Here is a 21887-nt window from a genome sequence, read left to right on the forward strand (position 1 = left end):
AAATTAACACTTGGTAAACACAAAATTGTTTTTTTTACAATAAAGCCATTTTTTTTCTCTGTACAAGTAATGTTCTGATGGCCATCCTTGCTCACCATACTGGATATGAATATGTAAATGATGACCAGGTACGCAGGTAATGAATGTATGTATGATGGCCATTATATTTCACCATACAGGTAATGCATGTATAAATGATGGCCATCTTTGCTCACCATATGTATAATGAATGCTGAAAAGACCGTCATTTTTTTTCCAACTTTACAGGTAATGAATGTGTAAATGATGGCCATCTTTGCTCACCATATATATAACGATGGCTGTAAATAATGATGGCCTTTTTTTCCCACCATACAGGTAATAATTTCTGAAATGATGGCCATTTTTTTCACTTTACTGTTGATAAATGTGTAAATGACGGCCATCATAGCTCACCGTATGTATAATGAATGTATGAATGTTGGCCATTTTTTCACTATACAGGTAATAAATGTGTAAATGATGGCCATCACTGCTCACCATACATATAATGAATGTATGAATAAATGGTGGCCACTATTTTTCACCATACTGAACACTTGTGAACAGGATTCATTCTGCTACCCAATGGACAGTTGTAAGCCCGAGAAAAGTCTTCAGAATTGGCAAGTGGCAACCTTGCTCTGAAATACAAAGAAGCTAGGATAAATTTTAAATTAAAAAAAAAAAAAAGAAACAAAAGAGCTTAAACCTTCCAATACAATCTAAATTCAGTATAGACTTAAGCTTGAAAATCAAACAGTAAAGTAATGCCTCATAAATACACCTATAGAACCTATATAAAATACTTAATGGAGTGGAGTACTGTCCCTTTGCATTAACATCCTAAACTTTTACTGGATTATTGATAATTATTTTGATAACTATTATTAATTCTAACACTCCTTGTGATTTTGCCTTCGTGGTCAATCTCTACGCATGAGAACTCCAAACCGGTGTTAAATAGCTGATAAACACCGCTCAGACTTGATATTATTTCTTAAGTAAATGTGTAGAAAAGTATCAGAGACATAATCATAATCCGCAATGATAACAATTACCTAATTGGGCCAGGACTGTGAGCTGATGTTCTGATTTTCTCTAGAGCCGCCTTGTCCCTCATGTTACCACACCATATCTGGGCAAAGTTAAGAAAGAACAGCTGGTCATGTGTCATGTCAAGACCAGGTAACAGAGGTTCGGGACCATGCTCTTTCTCCCACATCTTATAGGCCTGCAACAATAGCAAACACTATACTACATTATAAATTAGAATATTGTATGAAAATGTCATATAGTTATGCAACAATAATATTCAAAATTAAACGATTCCCTTACAATATTTTATGATTACATTAATATGTTCACAATTGAACCCTAATAGTTCAGCACTGATTAAAGTAATTCAAGTTTAAGATAAAATATAATGATTATGACAGTATAATGTCCTGGAACTTGCGTGGCATTTGCTTGGCCAGAAACACACACAACCAAATTTGATTTGATGCCAAAACAGCCCAAAAAAGTGAAAACCAATGCCGAGACTTATCTGTACATATATTCTGTGAATTGTCCCTTTTATAATAAACCATACTTTATCCTATTTTAAATATCTATTCAACCCCAAAATACAACAACAATCCTATCAGATTCTTATTTTCTGTCAGGTTTTTCAAGTTGTTCTTCATACTACATAATTTATATGGCAAAATGCTTTACAAATGTAAAAGCTAGATTAAAAGTTACTCACCCTATATGCTTGTTTAAGACCACCATTATCTGCTATATTTTCACCTTGTGTATTTTTACCATCAATCTATAATATTTAGTCAGTACATGTATATAGTTTTTATTGTCAGTTTATTTTCAATATATGCAGATTATTATCAGATTATGGGTGGTTTTATTTAATATTGTCAATTTTATTTGTGTGTGTGTTTGCGTTTGTTTACCCTGGCCACCGGAAAGAGACCATATGGGCGAGCATATACTTCATTTATAACCTAATAATAGGGGAGCTGACATTTCTTTACTTATTGTTATATCCGTACATGTGTTATGTGCATACCATATCCCCCATGACAGGGTAGTCTCTACGTACAACCTCTGCCATGGGAGGAAGATGGGGCAATCCCATTCTAAGTTTAAAAATTCTAAAATTAATTATTAAAATGCACTTATTTTTAAAAATGGCCAAGACGTTTATAAAGGTTACCGTCTTTTATAACAGGTCAATTTACATATAAAACTTAATCAACTGCAATGATATGCAGGGCATAATTCAACTGCTATGCTATGCAGGGCATAATTCAACTGCTATGCTATGTAGGGCATAATTCAACTGCTATGCCATGCAGGTCATAAATCAACTGCTATGGTATGCAGGGCAAAATTCAACTTATATGGTATGCAGGGTATAGTTCATCTACAATGCCCTGCAAGGCATAATTCAACTGATATGCTTTGCAGGGCATAATTTAACCATTTATGTTAGCAGGCATAATTTATGTTAACTTCTATGCAGGACATAATTCAACCATTTATGCTATGCAAGCATAATTTTTGTCAACTGCTATGCTATGCAGAGCATAATTCAACCATTTTTGCTATGTAGGCATAATATAAATCAACTGATATGCTATGCAGGGCATAATTCAACCATTTATGCTATGCAGGCATAATTTATGTGAACTGCTATGCAGGGCATAATTCAACCATTTATGCTATGCAGACATAATTTATGTCAACTGCTATGCTATGCAGAGTCAACTTCTCTGCAAGGCATACATCAAATGCTATCATTCTAAAAATCTTTCAAAAATGCTGTGCATGTTTTACTTACATTGACACCAATCTGTTCTAACTTAACATTAGAATATTGCTCTATAATACACTGGGTTCTATCCTGAAATGCTTGTATAGTTTCATTCTTCCACCACTGCTTCATGTTACCATCTTTATCATACTGTCTCCCTAAAAATCAACAAGAGCTGTCGGAAGGACAGCACGCTCGACTATTCTAAGTGCTTGATAGTTAAAGAGTCTTGATAATGTTAATTTTCTAAGTTCACAAAAGGGCTAGTTTTTTTTTATAAATTCATGTTATAGGCCTTAAAGAGAGTCTAATTATACAGTATTGGCTTGACTATTTGGAAGGTAATGTCACAAGGGTGTTTTATTGAGTATAATAATACTAATTACCTATGAATACATAAAATTGACAGAAAAGGTACAAAGGCTTGTTATTAAGATGTTTTATCAAGTAAATCACTGTTTATTATTATGAATGCATACAATTGTCCCAAAAAAGGCACAAACCCTTCAGTAGTTATGGCGATAACAGCTTACAAGCAAAACTTTACCATGAATTTTTTAAGTTGAAAAAGGGAAGAAAAATCAGCCTAAATGCAAGATAGAATTATGGATCTTTGTCAGTGACCTACAATTCTGACCCTAAATGCATATGTGAAGTTTTAAATAAATATCTTTCATAGTTATTGAGATATGTAAAACTTGCATGTAAACATTAACCAAGAGACTAAGTAGAAAAGGGGATATGAATCAGCCTTAATGCAAGATAGAGTTATGGAACTTGGTCAGTGACATACAATTATGACCCTCAAATTATGACCCTAAGTACATGTGTAAAGTTTCAAGGAAATATCTCTGAAAACCTTTAACCAAAATCTTTAAGTTTCAAAGAGGCAAATAATTCTGCAAATATTGCAGACAGAGTTACGCAATTTTGCAAAATGATGTACATTGTTACTATAAAAACAGTATTGTAAATTTCAATTGAATATTTCAAGCAATAATTGAGATATTTGACTTTACAAAAAAACTTTAACCAAAATTTCTAAGTTTCAAAGGGGCATAATTCTGTCAATATTGTAGGCAGAGTTATCCAACTTGTCAATCTGATGTACCTTATTACTATAAATAAGTATTGTAAGTTTCAATTGAATATCTCAAACAATAATTGAGATATTTGTCTTAACAAAAAACTTTAATTAAAATTTCTATGTTAAAAAGGGGCATAATTCTGTCAATATTGTAGGTAGAGTTATCCAACTTGTCAATCTGATGAACCTTATTACTATTAATAAGTATTGTAAGTTTCAATTGAATATCTCAAACAATAATTGAGATATTTGTCTTAACAAAAAACTTTAACCAAAATTTCTATGTTAAAAAGGGGCATAATTCTGTCAATATTGTAGGTAGAGTTATCCAACTTGTCAATGTGATGTACCTTGTTACTATAAATAAGTATTGTAAGTTTCAATTGAATATCTCAAGCAATAATTGAGATATTTGACTTTACAAAAAACTTTAACCAACGCAGACGCCGACGCGGACGCTGACGCCGACGCCGACGCCGGGGCGACTACAATAGCTCTCATATTCTTCGAATAGTCGAGCTAAAAACGTAAGATTTGAAGATTTTTTTCCAAAGCTAATGGGCAAGATAAAACCTTTATTCTTAACTGCAATACACCTAAAGAATGTCTAAAAACTTCAATTCTGCTAGTTAACTTAGACAGTTTGTCTGTAAGTGATTTATAAATTTATAACCATTGAATCTTGTTTTACAATTACAAAATAATGTTGAATACGAAAAAAAGATTCTATGATTAAATAAACCGGGACCAAGTGAAATTTAAATTGTTTCTAAGTCTTTGGCAGGATTCAAACCCACAGCCATAAGGAGAATGAGATTTTGCCATAATGGGAATGAGATTTCAAGTCAGTTATTCTAACCACTCTGCCAAAAGGACCCAGCTTTAAATCAACCTTTATCCTGTTGGCATCAACTGAATCTACCAAACCAGTGCAAACCAAGATCAGCCTGCATATATGTGCCATCTGGTCATGGTCTGCACTGTTCACTGTACATTCAGTACTTTTGTTTGTTTGTTTATTTGTTTGTTTTAGTTTTTGTCCTTATCTTAACACATTTTTGGTCCTATCTCAGCTGTCGGTCCACTTAATCTGATTTCCTGGATAACCATTAATTATATTTAGCATGTTAAGGGCTAAGATGCTGTATAAACTTACCTTTGTCATCGAAACCATGTGTAATTTCATGTCCAATTACCACACCAATACCACCATAATTTAATGATCTGAAATATAGAAATACAAGGTACTTTGTCACAGTGGTGAAACAAAAATAAGATAAAGCTGATTTCTGTACTTTATTCATATTATTAGAAAAGCCAAAATAAATATGCTTTAGACTGCTTTACTTAATCAGTAAGTTGAACTGAACTGAGCATTACTTGCATAAGTTTAGCAACTGGTTTGTGTTCAGCACAATCATAACTGAAATCTCCCATAAAAATAGGCTTCTTTGATAAGTTCAGTCACTTTAAACTCTTTTGAATAAGTTCCAAAAGAGTTAATAATTTAATAATCAAACAGAATATGGAAAAACAGAATCTCTAAAGAGCACCCAATAAGGCAAATTGAAAATGTTGCAGGCACAGTTTGATTATGCCTGTTTATGGATGCTAGTCGAATTTGAAAGCTACTGCAAATCTCTTGCTGAAGTACAGTAAGTTCAAAGTTATAAGTTATCAAATGGAGCAGAAACCTGACATTTTTCTAAACAATATCACAAGTTAAAAAATCTCAGACCAAAACTGCCTATCAATACATGTACCTCAATAAACTATAAGCATCAGTGAATTTATAATGTATTTCTTAATTATTTCAATAGAAATTATATGAGCCTATTTTGAAAAGTTAACTAAAAATATTTCTTATATAATAAGAAATAATTTTGTGTACTTACTTTGGAAAGTATTCACTGTAGAACGGTGGCTGAAGCATTCCAGCTGCAAACACTGAAATAATAGTCAAACAAATGAGCCGCGTCATGACAAAACCAACATAATGGGTTTGTGACCAGCATGGATCCAGACCGGCCTGCGCATCCGCGCAGTCTGATCAGGATCCATGCTGTTCTCTGAAAAACCCTATTACAAGTAGAGAAACTGATAGCGAACAGCATGGATCCTGATCAGACTGCGCAGGCTGGTCTGGATCCATGCTGGTCGCAAACCCATTATGTTGGTTTTGTCGTGACGCGGCTCAAATATTGAAATAATAGCTAATTAAAATACATAGAGGATATTCAAGTTTTTTCTATAAATACATGATTTATTTTCATTGAGTGTTATGAAAATAAATATTTCATGAGTGGCGGTAGCCACGAGTGAAATATGGTAATTTTCATGCCACAAGATGAAAATAAATCATGTATTTATAGAAAAAACTTGAATTTTCTATTTATTATATACATTTTTCTCTTTTTTGACATTAAAATTTAAAAGACTTTCCCTTAAATTTTGTGTACTAGCAGAATTTAAAAGAAAGTAGTCCGGCAAGACACCAGTGAAAATACAGAAAATATGTTTCACTGCAGTGAAAAATAAATTTTTACAGTGAAAATACGGAAAATGACAGTACACATTTTATTTCATCAACATTTCTCAATATTTCATTTATAAGTATATAATAAAGTGATATATTTCTTGGTTGGTTTTAAAGCGGCCTTTAGCTTTTCTAAAGGTTTAATACATGTATATTATTTTTAAACCATTTCATATAATTGTCAATTCAAAAGAATTAAGGTGTAAAATGAAATTTGCCTTAATAAAATACATAAACAATTAGGAAACCCCTCTATACCTCTAATTTACCAGTGTGCTCTCTATATGTAAATTAGTAAAGCAGACAATTTGTTTCCTGATCTTCTATTTTTAGAAACAAACATCACTGGTGCCCTAAATGCATAGAATAAGTAAGTGCTCCTTAATGTACCTACAGTCTATAAAAGTCATGATAAGTAGCACCGATAACATGATTGGTAGCATAAAAACATATTTTCTCTCCAATTTACCTTCTCACAAAGCTATCTTTCAGGATCATTTAGAAACAGTTACAAGGTCAATATAATTCTATGTTATTTAACAATTATAAATGAGGCTTACTGTTTGCTAATATCGTTCATTTATGTGTAAATTAAAATTCCAGCAGCAAGAGTTAACAAATATTCCAGTGGGGAATGTTAACAATGCCTCTAACACAAATAAACATATGACACGATGATAAAAGTTTACCTATATCAATTAGTGTTAGGATTATAAAAGGCGTTCACTACAGCTGGGTCCTGCTCCCATCTGAAATAAACAAAAAAAAAAGAAACGTGAAATGTTTGTAAAACATGCATGCCCCTAAATTTTACCAACTACCTACTAAGTCTGAAGACTGCATGCCAGCTTTTGTGGGGAAAAAAACATCATCAATTGACATACTGACCTCAAAATCAAATCTTTGACCTATTGAACCTCAAAATAAAATCTTTGACCTACGGAACTCAAAAATCAAATGTTTGACCTACAGACCTCAAAATAAAATCTTTGACCTACTGACCTCCAAAAATCAAATATTTTGACCTATTGACCTCAAAATCAAATCTTTGACCTACTGACCTCAAAAATAAAATCTTTGACCTACTGACCTCAAAAATAAATCTTTGACCTATTGACCTCAAAATCAAATCTTTGACCTACTGACCTCAAATCAAATCTTTTGACCTACTGAACCTCACAATAAAATCTTTGACCTACTGACCACAAAATCAGATCTTTGACCTACTGACCTCAAAATCAGAGGAGGTCATCTACTAGTCATGACCAACCTTATACATGTTATCAAATCAGAGAACTGTAAGTCAAAACTTTCTCTGTATATTTGGTCAGACAAGCTTTTTATTCAGTGACCATGACCTAAAGAATCAGCAGGGATCATCTATAACTCATGATCAACCTGCCAACTAAGTCTGAGGGCTATGACCCAATGTGTTTTCTAATTATTAGTCAGACAAGCTTTTTTATGGTTAATGTCACAGTGACCTTGACCTTTCGCCATCAGAACCTAAAACCATTAGGCTTCATCTTCAAGTTATGATAAACCTTCATATTACATAATTACCATGATCATAGCCAATGAGTTCTCTAGTATTCAGTTATTCAAGTCTATGGACTGACCAACCTATCAACCAATGCACAACATGCTAATTTATATTCTTCAACTTCAACAAATAAAATACTTGAAGAGGCATGAATGCCACAGATTTGTAGTTACTCTACTTATACTGGAGGCAAAGGTATTACTTTAGATACGGTAACCATATATCACTTTTCATTGAATAGCACAAAAGTGTCACACTGACTGTTTATTCCATGTTCAGTGACAAAAAAATCATATTCTGTAAATATTTCCAATTGAAACATCATTTTCATGTATAATGTAGAATTCTGCTTATGACACAGTTAGAGACATGGGTAGTAGTCTGCATTTACCGATGCAATCATTGGATAAAATCTCTGAAATTAAATCGACCCATAACATTTTGATTTTTGCACTGTTTGAATTCCTTTTCGACTACACATGTACCATTAATTTATAAATATTTGTTACTTGAGGGTTATAGGTGAAATGGTAAAACATGCACTTACACATCTTTCTCCACCGGTTGTCTAAATTTAGCCATTGTTCTGTTAGAATCATATCTCTCTACTCGCAAGATGTTCTCGAAATATTCATCTGGTTCAAAATGCAGCTGAAATAATAAAACCAACCAATCAAAATCCATTTTTTCCTGTTTTTTTTTTTTTTTTACAAACCAACTGTTTTTGAATTTGGAACCTAAGGGGATTTCAAGATAAAAACAAGAGCACCGCATGCAATGATAATGTTTAACTGTTTAAATTCAAAGTTAAGAAAAGGGGCAGAACTCCAAAAATATTGCTTTCAGAATTATGCCCCTGGATTACAATTGCATCGTGTCATGATAAGCAAGTATTCCAAGTTTTGTGTTGATAACTTTTAAAATGTTTGAGTAAAAGACTACATTAAAGTTTTTGCATGATGATGACAACTAAACTGCAGCAATCATAATAACTTGACTTTTCCCTCCAAACTGATGAGCTTAAATTTGTGCAGGCTGGCCTGGCTCTATACTGGTGGCAAAGGCAAATCATATTTGGTTCAAGCAGGTTTAGAATGAAGTAGAATTTTGAGATCTAATTTTAAAACAAGGTATATGACACATCCTTCAAAACTGAGGAAATATTGCTTGTATTAAAAAACAAGTTAAGAGAAGTTAATACATGTATTTTTACCTACACATGTATTTCTTTTAATGTAAAGAATAGGAAACTAACTATATTTCAGTGTGAGATGACTGATATCTCACTGAGATATTTTCTAGTACCCTATCAAAGAGCATGAAATAAATTCTTATACCCAGTTAAAATTACCCATAGGGAAAACTGAAACTAAGGTCTTACTGTCTCAAATTTTTTATCCAACTTTTCTGGATCCAGTATAAAATCTGGATATCCTATTCTCTCCTTTATTGCAGTAGCCTGAAAATAACAGATGTTAAACAATTGTTCACTTGAATGTAAAATATCTCCCTTCATTTTCAATATACAATTATCTCCTTTTTTTATTTGGTATTTCTCCATTGTTTAGCATAGACCTTGAGTTTTGACAAATGTCTTAAGCTTTAAAATACTAGAAAATACTATATTAAGTGCTTTCTATAAATATAATTATTTTCTTTATGGCAACCAATAATTTTACCTTCTCCCTAGCAATAGTCTTAGTCCACAGTGATCTTACCTTCTCCCTAGCAATAGTCTTAGTCCAAAGTGACCTTACCTTCTCCCTAGCAACAGCCCTAGTTTCATTATCCATCCAATCATTCTCCAGCAGTAAGTCTATGAACGCAGCTCTCAGGTTAGCTATCATTTCTAAAGCCTAAAAGAATACATTGCAAGGTATTTTCAATGTTATACATACATACATCATTTTGCTTTTACAAATCTTATATGGACATCCAATTGTTTCATCAAATTATCATTTTTTTTTCTTTAATAAATTTGTTATTGCACCATAATCATGATACATCAACATTACTTCAGTCATTTGGCTATGAACCATTCAGAAAAAAAGTTTTGTGCTCAGGTGAGCTACAAGTACACCTGGTTGTTCTCATTTTATCATGGTAATCTTTTAAGACATTAAATGTTTTAATAAAACCCCAAAAAGTAAAGACCAAATCACATACCACATCTTTGCTTTCCTTCCTAAACTTTTCATGTACAAACATGGCACCTGTAGCCAGTCCTAGCCTCTCATTGAGATATTCTACACATTTATTCCATCTTGGTTTGTCCCGGATCACTCCCTGTTAATAGAATATAGATCAGTAAAATATGCAAGCTTATAATGTCATGTTAATTTTTTTAAACTCTTTTTTATTTGTTGTGTTTTAGATGCACCAACACAGTATAGGTCATAAAGTGACTTTCCAGCTTTACTGGTAGAAAAGGATTTCATGTGCCCTTCTGTGCATTATTTCAGGCACGAACATGCACCTGAGAAGAACCACTGATGTTCTGTAAGCTAGTTGAATAGCTGCCTTGCATGAAAGAATCAAATATCCCTGGGATTTGAACCCATAGCAGTGAGGGGCAAGTGGTTTGAAGTCAATGACCTTAACCACTAGGCCTTGGACATGAAATATTTTGGTCTGGAACTTGTATTTTACACCAGAGAATTTTGCTGGGTAAGGAATGTACAAGACTGGCTAACACCAAGTTTGAAATGTTCAGTAAAATCTATGAGAGCTTACTACAAGAAATTGATCAAGATATCATAATTTTTATAATATGCCTCTTTATACTTCAAGCATAATTCCACAATATGTAAGAAACATCATACCAGACAGGTATACAACTGAACCCTTATTAGTCAATTTTATTTTTATCACTTACACTTTACAGACCTTTCATCAATTCCTCATCCACAAGAACTATTTTGTAACAAGGAACATACCTGTACAACTTTTCTGTAAGCACTTCTTGCCTCCTGGAAACTTGATGTTAGTTCTGGTATAAATCCCAATATCAACCTCCATATTACAAAATTACTCACAATCCTGTAATAGAATTTAATGATTATTTATTAATCTTAAGTGTGGGATGATAAAGTTTAAAGATTTCCAGGGTAAATAAAAACTACACACAGTTATCAAGTACAGGGTCTGAAACCAACACACTTAAAATTATAGAAGAAGCAAGAGCTGTCAGCAAGGTAGCATGCTTGACTTTTCTCAGTACTTGACATATAACTCTGTTATAAAAGGTAACTAAAGTTAAAACTTAACCAAAGTGTGACGCTGACACCTGAGAGAGTACAAAAACTCAAGAAGTCAAGCTAAAAATCAACAAAAATGATATTATCAATATGAAACTTTTTTCCTTATGTCCTCAAATTTTCATCAATTTTTTTATAAATATTAACTAAACAAGATATGTTTGTAAAACATGTATGCCCCCTATCAGCAGCCAATTAGTCATGTGAAAAGGTTATTAAGCATGACTTCTGACCCAGTGATCAAACAATTAATAAGGGTTATCAAGTATCTACTGGTCATGACCTTAACCTTTGACCCCTTGACCCAAAACTCAATAGGGGTCATCTGCTGGTCACGACCAATCATCATACAAAGTTTGAAGTTCCTAGGCCTAAGCGTTTTTAGTTAATTGATCGGAAACCGTTTTAACATACAAGGTCAATGTGACCTTGACCTTTGACCCCTTGACCCCAAAATCAATAGGTCATCCGCTGGTCATGACCAATCACCATACCATGTTTGAAGTTCCTAGGCCAAAGGGTTCTTAAGTTATTGATTTGAAAGCATTTTTACCTACAAGGTCAATGTGACCTTGCCCTTTGACCCCTTAACCCTAATATCAATTGGGGTCATCTACTGGTCATGACCAATCACCATACCAAGTTTGAAGTTCCTAGGCCTAAGGGTTCTTTAGTTATTGATCGGAAACCGTTTTTACCTAAGAGGTAAATGTGACCTTGACCTTTGACCCCTTGACCCCAAAATCAATAGGGGTCATCTACTGATCATGACCAATCACCACATCAAGTTTGAAAGACCCTAGGCCTAAGGGTTCTTTCGTTATTGATCGGAAACCGTTTTTTACCTACAAAGTCAATGTGACCTTGACCTTTGACCCATTAACCCCAAAATCAATAGGGGTCATCTGCTGGTCATGAGACCAATCACCATACCAAGTTTGAAGCTCCTAGGCCTAAGGGTTCTTTCGTTATTGATCGGAAATCGTTTTTACCTACAAGATCAAATGTGACCTTGACCTTTGACCCTTAAACCCAAAATCAATAGGGGGTCATCTGCTGGTCCATGACAATCACCATACCAAGTTTAAAGTTCCTAGGCCTAAGGGTTCTTTTGTTAATGATCAGAAACCGTTTTTACCCAAGAGGTCAATGTGACCTTGACCTTTGACCCCTTGACCCAAAAATCAATAGGGGTCATCTACTGATCATGACCAATCAACCATACCAAGTTTGAAGTTCCTAGGCCTTAATGTTCTTAAGTTATTGATCAGAAACTGTTATTGCTTACAAGTAAATGTGACCTTGACCTTTGACCCCTTGACCCCAAAATCAATAGGGGTCATCTACTGATCATGACCAATCACCATACCAAGTTTGAAGTCCCTAGGCCTTAAGGGTTCTTTAGTTATTGATCGGAAACCGTTTTTGCCTACAAGGTCAATGTGACCTTGACCTTTGACCCCTTAACCCCAAAATCAAATAGGGGTCATCTGCTGGTCATGACCAATCACCATACCAAGTTTGAAGTTCCTAGGCCTAAGGGTTCTTTCGTTATTGATCGGAAATCGTTTTTTACCTACAAGATCAATGTGACCTTGACCTTTGACCCCTTAACCCAAAATCAATAGGGGTCATCTGCTGGTCATGACCAATCACCATACCAAGTTTGAAGTTCCTAGGCCTTAAGGTTCTTTAGTTATTGATCGGAAACCGTTTTTGCTTACAAGGTCAATGTGACCTTGACCTTTGACCCCTTGACCCCAAAATCAATAGGGGTCATCTACTGGTCATGACCAATCACCATACCAAGTTTGAAGTTCCTAGGCCTAAGGGTTCTTTAGTTATCACTCGGAAACCATTTGGTCTACGGACCGACGGACCGACAAGTGCAAAGCAATATACCCCCTTTTCTTCGAAATGGGGGCATAATAAAATTCTCAATGAATGTCTCTTGTAGAATTCTGAATAAGCATGCCAATTACACAAGCAAAGTTGGTAAAATGTCTTAAAATAACAAAATAAACTAGAGGATGCTTTTGTAAAAAAGCGCATGTCTCCCCCACTGCTGAGAATAACTGTGAATGGAAACAGGAATGGAAATGGAGATAAGATAATGTAAATACCCGGTAGTCACTTCAATGAAGGCTGTCTATGGATGGTTTCTATTGTTAAGGTTGTATGAGAAGATGCTTCCTAAACTGTTTGTTTTTAACCAGGTATTCAATTTTGAAAATCCTGGTTATTCAATCAGCGTATGGCAGGCGGGCGTCAAACGAAATTGCACTTGATGGTCATATCATATATAGTTTCACAAATGAAATTAAATGAAATTGTGTCTGCTCCATAATTCTTCAAACCTTTAAAGGATTTTGATGATACTTGAAACAAACGTAAAACAAGAGGGATCATCTGCTCAATAAGACCAATCATCCTATGAAGTTTGAGGGTTGTAGGTCTAAAGGAACTCTAGTTATCATCCGGAAAAGGAGAAATTAACCAACGGTCGCTGTGACCTTGACCTTTGACCTACTGACCATTAAAACAATAGGGATCATTTGATTAATAAGACCAATCATCCTATGAAGTTTGAGGGTTGTAGGTCAAAAGGAACTCTAGTTATCATCCGGAAATGAGAAATTGACCAACGGTCACTGTGACCTTGACCTTTGACCTACTGACCCCAAAAACAATAGGGATCATCTGCTCTATAAGACCAATCATCCTATGAAGTTTGAGGGCTGTAGGTCAAAAGGAACTCTAGTTATCATCCGGAAACGAGAAATTGACCAACGGTCACTGTGACCTTGACCTTTGAACTACTGACCCCAAAAACAATAGGGATCATCTGCTCAATAAGACCAATCATCCTATGAAGTTTGAGGTCTGTAGGTCTAAAGGAACTCTAGTTATCATCCGGAAACGAGAAATTGACCAAGGGTCAGTGTGACCTTGACCTTTGACCTACTGACCCCAAAAACAATAGGGATCATCAGCTCTATAAGACCAATCATCCTATGAAGTTTGAGGGCTGTAGGTCAAAAGGAACTCTAGTTATCATCCGGAAACGAGAAATTGACCAACGGTCACTGTGACCTTGACCTTTGAACTACTGACTGACCCAAAAACAATAGGATCATCTGCTCAATAAGACCATTCATCCTATGAAGTTTGAGAGCTGTAGGTCAAAAAGGAACTCTAGTTATCGTCCGGAAACGAAGAATGGACGGACGGACTGACGGACGGACGGACTGACGGACGGACAGGGCAAAAAACAATATGTCTCCCCCAGTTTGAGGGTTGTAGGTCAAAAGGAACTCTAGTTATCATCCGGAAATGAGAAATTGACCAACGGTCACTGTGACCTTGACCTTTGACTACTGACCCCAAAAACAATAGGGATCATCTGCTCTATAAGACCAATCATCCTATGAAGTTTGAGGGCTGTAGGTCAAAAGGAACTCTAGTTATCATCCGGAAACGAGAAATTGACCAACGGTCACTGTGACCTTGACCTTTGAACTACTGACCCCAAAAACAATAGGGATCATCTGCTCAATAAGACCAATCATCCTATGAAGTTTGAGGTCTGTAGGTCTAAAAGGAACTCTAGTTATCATCCGGAAACGAGAAATTGACCAACGGTCAGAGTGACCTTGACCTTTGACCTACTGACCCCAAAAACAATAGGGATCATCAGCTCTATAAGACCAATCATCCTATGAAGTTTGAGGGCTGTAGGTCAAAAGGAACTCTAGTTATCATCTGGAAACGAGAAATTGACCAACGGTCACTGTGACCTTGACCTTTGAACTACTGACCCCAAAAACAATAGGGATCATCTGCTCAATAAGACCATTCATCCTATGAAGTTTGAGAGCTGTAGGTTTAAAGGAACTCTAGTTATCGTCCGGAAACGAAGAATGGACGGACGGACTGACGGACGGACGGACTGACGGACGGACAGGGCAAAAACAATATGTCTCCCCCCGAGGTGGGGGAGACATAATGATTCAAATCTTCATACTTATATACTACATAGAAGATACTGGATGAGTGTAGGTTTATTACTAAATTTAATGAGTTAGATAAAATCTTATAATATGCGAGCCTCTGACGCTGTAGTTTATGTGACAAAATACAAAATATATTTGAAGTCAAGATAAAACAACAACACACTGACCTTTCATCCGTCTGCTCCACAAGGTCAACCATGTCACGGAGGAAATCTGGAGCGAACACAACTATCTCCTCCGACTCGTCAACAGTGACAGGTAAAAACCGGTTAAAATATCTCAGCCAATCAAACTGTAAGAAATGATATCATACAAATGATGAGAAATAATACATGATTACATTAATTATGCTGAAATTCAAGCCTTTCTGTACATGATTGGTTATTTAAAAGTTACGCAATTAAAGCTCTCTAGTAGAAAACAAACTCCACATTTAGTAAAAGAGAAGTCGTGTAAAAGAAATTTCAATTTCATAATAGCGTTTATGTCAGTTAAAAAATCCATGCTAGAGTCATTGTTAGTGACCACTTATAATGATCCTCATGACATGTGAAATTTCAAGTGATAACCTTCAGCATCTTATGCCATATGAAAATTTAACCAACTGTTGCACAAATTCCATTGCTTGTATGAGAAAAAAAAGGCCCTCATTCTTTCAAACCCTTATTAATCTTGTGACACCCTAATAACTTAATTTGGTACTGTCCATCTTGAAAATATTCTTCAAAGAATTAATATAAATGCTAAACTTAATATAATTCAAAACTTCCAAATTATGTACTACTTTGTTAGTTTTTATAATGTAGCATGGGACTCCGTATAATTGGCATTGTTAACATTTTCTGTATATCTACATTAGATTTAATTAATATTTTTAATAACGAATATTTTGAGAGAAGCAGAACAAATTAAACTTATCATTACATATTTTATTTTATTGAATGAGGTCAAAGATTTTTGACTCCACCTTATAAAGGACCACATTTGACAAAATACTGAGAGTACGTAGGTAATAGAGTTGCGCCAATAATGCAGAGTTTAAGTAAATCTTGAAAGGTGAAATTTTTTTGTCAAACAGAAAAGTTTTAAATTTACTTGTAAAATACATCATTATGTTGCTATAGTAACAATATATTCTCACATTGTGCACAGCATTCTATATAACTCCACTGAGGTCATAATTTAGTTTTTCTAAAGGAGTTGCTAAAGATATATCACAGTATCACTCTGTTGCTATGGTAACAAGAACAAGAGGGCCATGATGGCCCTGAGTCGCTCACCAGAAACAACTGCTTTTCAGTGTTAGAATGTCAATATATTCTAATATTAAATTTAAGCATAGAATATGTTTCAAAAATAATTTGAAGAAATGCCATGACCTGGGGTATTTAAGGTAATCAAATTAATATGAGCAAACTTGATAAAAGACTACCTGATAAAAGACTACCTAAGAATGCTTCAAAGTTTGGTGATCATCTATCAATTATTTCAGTAGGAAATGATGTTCGAAAGTTTTTTCTATTTTTAGCTTTAGTGGCCCCTAAAAGGGGCTAATCAAATTAATATAAGCAAACTTGATAAAAGAGTACCCAAGAATGCTACAGACAAAGTTTGGTGATCATCCATCTATTGGTTTTGAAGTAGAAGATGTTTAAAGGTTTCTATTTTTAGCTATAGCGTCCCCTAAAACGGGACAATCAAATTCATATGAGCAAACTTGATAAAAGATTACCCAAAAATGCTACAAACAAAGTTTGGTGATCATCCATTCATTAGTTCTGTAGGAGAAGATGTTTAAACGCATTTCTATTTTTAATTTTAGCGGCACCTAAAAGGGGCTAATCAAATTAATATAAGCAAACTTGATAAAAGACTACCCAATAATGCTACAGACAAAGTTTGGTGATCATCCATCAATTAGTTCTGAAGAAGAAGATGTTTTAAAGGTGTTTCTATTTTATGCTTTAGCGGCCCCTAAAAGGGGCCAATCAAATTAATGTGAGCAAACTTGATAAAAGATTACCCAAAAATGCTACAGACAAAGTTTTGTGATCAGCCATCAATTAGTTCTGTAGCAATAGACGTTTAAATGTATATCTATTTTTAATTTTAGCGGCCCCTAAAAGGGGCCAATCAAAATAATATGAGCAAACTTGATAAAAGACTACAAAACAATGCTACAGACAAAGTTTGGTGATCATCCATCCATCAGTTCTATAGAAAAAGACATTTAACAGTATTTCTATTTTAAGATTAAGCGGCCCCTAAAAAGGGCCAATCAAATTCATATGTCAGCAAACTTGATAAAAGACTACCCAAGAATAATACAGACAAAGTTTGGTGATCATCCATCAATTAGTTCTGTAGAAGAAGATATCTAAAGATTTTTATTTTTTTTAGCTATATAGACCCCTTAAAGGGACTAATCAAATTAATGTGAGCACACTTGATAAAAAGCTACCCAATAATGCTACAAACAAAGTTTAGTGACCATCCATCAATTAGTTAAGAAGTAGAAGATGTTTAAAGATGTTTCTATTTTTAGCTTTAGCAGCCCCTTTTAGGGGTCAATCAAATTCATATGAGCAAACTTGATGAAAGGCTACCCAAGAATGCTACAGACAAAGTTTGGTGATCATTCATCCATTAGTTCTGTAGAAGAAGATGTTTAAAGGTTTTTCTATTTTTAGCCCTAGAGACCCCTAAAAGGGGCCAATCAAATTAATATGAGCAAACTTGATAAAAGACTACCCAAGAATGCTACAGACAAAGTTTAGTGATCATCCATCGATTAGTTAGAAGAAGATGTTAAAATGCTTTTCTATTTTTAGCTCTGCTGACCCCTAAAAGGGGCCAATTAGAATGACATGAGCAAATTCCAGTGTGACTGTCACAAGGATGCTACTGACCAAATTTGCAGTAAATCTGCTTAGTAGTTTCAGAGAAGAAGATAATTGTTGACGCATGACGATGGAAGCCAGAGTATCCCCCTTTGATACTCATAGCTCACCCTGAACCTTTGGCTGTGGTGAGCTAATAAGATAAAATATTTTGGTTTTAGCAGTGTAACAAATGGCCCAATCTAGCACCTTATATGTCTCTCCCCTGTGGTTTACTCATCTATAAAAAAAATTTATGAAAAATTTTGCTGATAAAAAATCTATAAATAGAATCCATCTATAAAAAAGCAAATTTAAAAACTGCTGACAACTCATCTTTATAAAAAAAAAATTTCGCTTTTCACTGTAAATAATTTTGAAAAAAAAAGAAACATAAAAACAATTTCCATATTTTTCAAGGGTAAAAAGTGAGTTCTATTAAAAAAAATTATAAAATCATTACAAACAAAACCCATTTTTTTAAAAAAATTAAACGGAAGCTAAAAATAAGTCATCAAAATTTCTTTTGAGCCGCATCATGAAAAAACCAAAAAATTTTGTGTTTGCAACCAGCTGGGTCCGACCAACCCCTGCCCAATTCCCCGGCAAAAATCTGATCAAGGGTCCATGCTGTTCCCCACCAACCCTTTTAAAAGTAGAAAACTGATAAACGAACCCGCCAAAGGATCCTCATCAGACCTGCCTCGGAAAACCAAAAATGGTTGGAAAACCTGCTGGACGAAAGGGGGACTTGGTTTTGGCTTTTTTTGTATTGGGGGCTCCAAATTTAAACAAAACTATCAAAATCCAAAAAATTTACATTGGCTATAACCAAATTTCAAACTGCCCGCATTCTCCCTCTAAATTTTAAAACTGTTATAAAGGGTTGGGGACCAAAAACAAATTCTGCCCAAAAAATCACACATGTTTTTTGAGGTAAGCCCTTTAAAATTATGAATCTGGGTCATGTAGGTAAAACCTCTTTCTGGGCATTTTTCCTAAAAGGGTGGCTCATTAAAACCCGTAAACCCCTGATTAATCTATAAATTTGTTACTAGAGATGTGCCCATAGGATACAAATTTTCATATGGACACAAATTGTTTTAATTTATTTCCACTGCGCCTAAGTCTAATAATGTACATCCCGATCTACGCTCTCTTTCCAATTTTCAAATACTCATAACGAAAATTTAAAACCTTTGACTGAACAAAACTGTTTTAACTTGTTTCTTGAATAGACAAGTTTAAGTTTTGGTGCACACTTTTGAGCTTGAGCTTTTGATCTCAAAAAAAACCAAGGGTCTATCTCAGACATGACCAACCTCCATTCGCCCCAAATCTGTAGGACTATCCAGCCAAAAATTATCTAGATATTATTTGAAACAACCCACAAACTTTTATTGGAAAAAGCAAAATGACCTCCAATGGAACCCCTTGGGATCCTCTGCCTTTAAGAAAATAGAGGTCATCTAGTCCCTTTTATTGACCAATTTATGTTTAACAGCCTAACCAAAAAATTTGAAGAACTGTAAAGGCCAAAAACGCTTTTCCCATATCTAATTTAGTCCCAGTAAAGGCCCTTTTAAACAGTCGAGGCACAAGTGACCTTGGGCTTCTGACATTGACCCTAAAAATCAATAAAGGAAAGTGATCCCATTGGCCTTTGGCAATGTCCCCCTTTCAAACAAATACCAGAAAAGAGGTGAAAAATTAAACAAAACAAACTATAAAAATTCTAAAACACATCTGATGTATAATTTTAAGATTTGCTCGTAAAATAAAATTTTTACCAAATGGGAAGAATGCATAATAAAATTCCGTCATCCAAATTTTGACCCTTTAAAGTTATCATAAATATACCCCGGGCATGAATATTTGATTGGAGGAAGGTTTTTATCATCCGGTCCTACCCTCAGACATCTAGAAGAAATTCGGGGCATTAAATATTTTCCCCAATCTGCATATCCCCAGGCACATGCTTCCAGGATAAAATCTTCCGGCGCTGACCCACTTCCCTTTTCTATCACTGGCCAACGTCCCAACTCTACCAAAAAATGACCTCAAAAGGTTTGTTCCCCCACTTGTTTTATTTGTTCTGAAAAGGAAAAAAAGGTGCTTTATCCGAGTAAAGTAAAAAAAAGTGTATTAAGTATATAAATTTTCTTTAAAAATTTTCCCCTTTTAAATTTTTAAAAAAAATCTTCCCAAAAATTTCTGTATGAAAAAAATTTAGTCATATTTTTTTAAAAAAAACGAATTGCCCACGCACAAAATCAAAAAGATTGAAACAGTTTTAAAAAAAAATTTATACTTAAAAAGCAGCATAATTTTTTTTTCCCAAAATTTTTTTTTTTTAATCACACATGTTCATAAAAGTGTTTGATTAACCCGAGATTAATTATTTTTTTACAAAATCCCCTTTTCAAAAGGATTTTGGAAAATTCCAATTTTACTGTTAAAAATTTATGAAAAAATTTCCTTTTTTTACCCCCTTTAATAACAAAGTTGAAAAAATTATCAAACAAAGTTTTAAAAGTTATCCAAAAAAATGCTGAAAGTTATCAAAAAACATGTTTTAAAATTAAATTAAAATAACAAAGTGAAAATTTATTAATAAACTTTTTTTGGGTAATTTTTTAATAACATGCCCAAAGTTTAAGTGGTTGCTGAATTTTTTAATGAATCCCAAAGTTTTTAAAAAAGGGAAAACCGCTGGAATTTTTTTAATGAAAGGGTTGAAAATTTAAATTAAATTAAAAAATGTTGAAATTTTATTATGATTTTTTTGAAAGTTAAATAAACTTTTTGAAATTTAAATTGATAAAAAAATGCTGAAAATTTAAATTTAAAAATTTGCTAAAAAGTTTTTTAAAAAAATTTTGGAAATTAAAATTAATTTTCCAGGGGCTGAAAGTTTCAAAAAACATGTTGAAAAGTTATTAAAAACATGTTGAAAGTTTTTTAAAAATTTTGCTTTTTGGGAAAGTTTTTTGATAACATGCTGAAAGTTATTAATAATGTGCTGAAAGTTATTAAAAACATGTTGAAAGTTATTAATAACATGCTGAAAGTTATCAATAACATGCTATCAATAACATGCAACATGCTGAAAGTTATCAATAACATGCTGAAAGTTATCAATAACATGTTGAAAGTTATTAATAACATGTTGAAAGTTATTAATAACATGTTGAAAGTTATTAATAATATTATGTTGAAAGTTATTAAGAATATGTTGAAAGTTATTAATAACATGTTGAAAGTTATTAATTATTTCAATACTAAATCTGAATATTAACACATTCATAAGTAACAATAAGAATGCCTCAGATTCAAAGCTGCATAATGATCCATCACAGAAATTTCAAGGTGTTAATGTTAAATATAAAGATAAATTAAGCTTACACCACAGACCACATGGACACATTATCACAAGAAATAAAAATATATTTTCTTGAAATATTTATCACCATAGGCTGTTTTGTTTTCCATTCACTTAATAATGCTAAATTGAAGCTGTAGACACATTTATTAACAAACAGTCAACAGTCAGGCCCTTAATGATGCTTCAGTGATTGAAATAATTCCTCTGTTTAAACAGTGGCAGCTTCATATACTTATCAATTTTTTAAACCCTTTTCCCTTTAAATATCTTAAATGGACTTGTCCAACTGTCAATCTCGACAAAAGTATTTATCATATTTTAGGTGGATTTCAAAAAACAGGGGCTGCTTCATAT

General features: G+C 33.8%; 1 pseudogene; it reads right to left on the reverse strand.

Moving 5' to 3' along the window:
* Window positions 1-258: 258 nt before the first annotated feature.
* The window catches only part of LOC132722518 (neprilysin-1-like), a 41715-nt pseudogene continuing 20086 nt past the window's right edge, over window positions 259-21887 (reverse strand).

The sequence above is a fragment of the Ruditapes philippinarum genome, unplaced genomic scaffold (assembly GCF_026571515.1).
Source record: "Ruditapes philippinarum isolate M1 unplaced genomic scaffold, ASM2657151v2 ctg7119_1_1_1_1, whole genome shotgun sequence".
In the NCBI taxonomy this organism is placed as follows: Eukaryota; Metazoa; Mollusca; class Bivalvia; order Venerida; family Veneridae; genus Ruditapes; species Ruditapes philippinarum.